Source organism: Micropterus dolomieu, linkage group LG22 (genome assembly GCF_021292245.1).
Source record: "Micropterus dolomieu isolate WLL.071019.BEF.003 ecotype Adirondacks linkage group LG22, ASM2129224v1, whole genome shotgun sequence".
Taxonomy (NCBI): Eukaryota; Metazoa; Chordata; class Actinopteri; order Centrarchiformes; family Centrarchidae; genus Micropterus; species Micropterus dolomieu.
Window position 1 is genome coordinate 26,248,165 of NC_060171.1, and position 1,848 is coordinate 26,250,012.

Genomic DNA, 1,848 nt, shown 5'->3' on the forward strand with positions numbered 1-1,848 from the left:
TGCAAACAGTTTGAGTAAATACCACTTTTAAAGATTAGTTTTATTGCATCACTTAAGCAGTATGAGGATATGAAGAGTGTAGTCAGAGACAGTCATTGGGTGTACTCATTTTTGTAAGTTTAATAAATTTAAACTATCAAGTTTTACCTCAGGCAACAGTGCTGCCCTGTTGTGATTGGCTCAAAACTCAAGACAAGTCTGTGCTTGTCCGTTGGCGGTTAGAGAAAGTTGCTCCATTTTCTAATTTACACAAAGCAATTTAAGGTCTTTGCACTTTGCATGCCTGCATTTTTTTGTTTTTGCAAGTTTGGACGCTTTTAAAGGACATTTGCCTGCCATAAAGAGGATACCATTTCTGTCTGAATGAGGTGAGATGTTTTCTTTATTCAAGTATTAGAAACTGCTGGAACATATCTAGTTTGAAATGTGTACATTTGAATGTGTGTAAATTTGAGGTTGACTTATAGGTAAATTTTTAGCGTTTAGCAATTGTGATTTTTGAGTGGCTCTCTCTACTTGTGTCTTTAAATTTCTTGTCTTTTTTGTGTTACATACATCATTGGTCAACATGTGCAGAGAGGTTTATTAGTGTTATAAGTACCTCTGCCTAAATATCATAACTGAAGTTATTTCATATTTTTCAGGTGTACTCGGAGTTTAACAGGGATGTTGGTAGAAATCTTAAAGAAGAGTTCTTCGGTGTTCTTGATGGTTTGTGTCCAAGCTTGATGTAAATCAATGGTGGTTTGATATTTCTGTTTTTATTATTATGATATTGATAGTTAGTTCATACATATTACAAAAAATAATTCTCCCACCTTCCCTTGTGGTACTTCTCTATATGAACAAATAAACTGATAAAGATTTATTTCTAGTGTTATATCTCTTTGCAGAGCACTGAGCCAACAGCCATTAGATGCCTTATCCTGAAAGGACTTCTAGTCATTCTTGGGGGTGATGCATCTATGTTCTTTAAGAGCAGTTCGATGAGTAAAGTTTTTTGATTGGTGTTTGACTCAGTTTTTCCATTTTCCTATGTTTTGTTTATTTGGGATGATGAGTTCCCAGAGGAAAAATCTTTTGCTCAGAATAGTCTTTTCTTTAACTCTTGAGAAAACACTAAGATCTTAATAGTATATGTTTTTGAGATCACTCCAATCTGAACTGTTGCTCCTAAAACCCCTTAGGAGAAAAGGATGAGATGAAGAGAGATTGAGGTTTTGAGACTTGGGTAAAACATATGGATACTGAATTGAAATTAGAATAGGATAAATGGAAGTAACAGATGAGATCTCATCATTGTATCTTTTTGAATTCATTAATGTCTTGCTTATTGCTCCTAAAAAGGAGTTGGGAGAACTGTGGAGATGTTTTGAGTTTGATTGTATTACGTTACTGTCTATGCTTGGAGAACCATGCTGGAGGTTTGCCCTGAGCTGGATTTGAACCCCACTCCTGCTGTTCAAAGGGTGATAAGACAGCGCTGCGCCAAAACTTAAAAGGGGAGAAACACCATTTCCACAACTAAAGTCCTCAAAATTCTACTCAAGTAAAAGGTATAAAAATATTCCATAGTGAATGTACTTAAGTATCAGAAGTAAAAGTGTTTATTCTGTATGACAGATACATGTTGTATCTCAGTTCTTGCGTGCATTCGGTCCTTAATGAATTAATCTCTAAACATCATGTCAAAGTATTGGGTTTTCCAGTTATGCTGGCTATGACAAATTGGAAAACATGACATTTGAAAGTGCATTATTTTCAATGTCAAAATGTATTTTATTATTTTTCGCAGTAAATTGTAACAATATATATAATATAAGTTAATTATAAGTATAAGATATCTTA

At 34.1% G+C, this 1,848-nt stretch overlaps 1 long non-coding RNA gene across 1 annotated transcript; it reads left to right on the forward strand.

The window, feature by feature from the left end:
- Nucleotides 1–266: 266 nt before the first annotated feature.
- LOC123961356 lies at nt 267–868 on the forward strand. The gene is made up of 2 exons (XR_006822721.1): nt 267–368; nt 645–868. It is a non-coding gene; the product is annotated as an uncharacterized LOC123961356 (long non-coding RNA).
- The last annotated feature ends 980 nt before the right edge of the window (nt 869–1,848 follow it).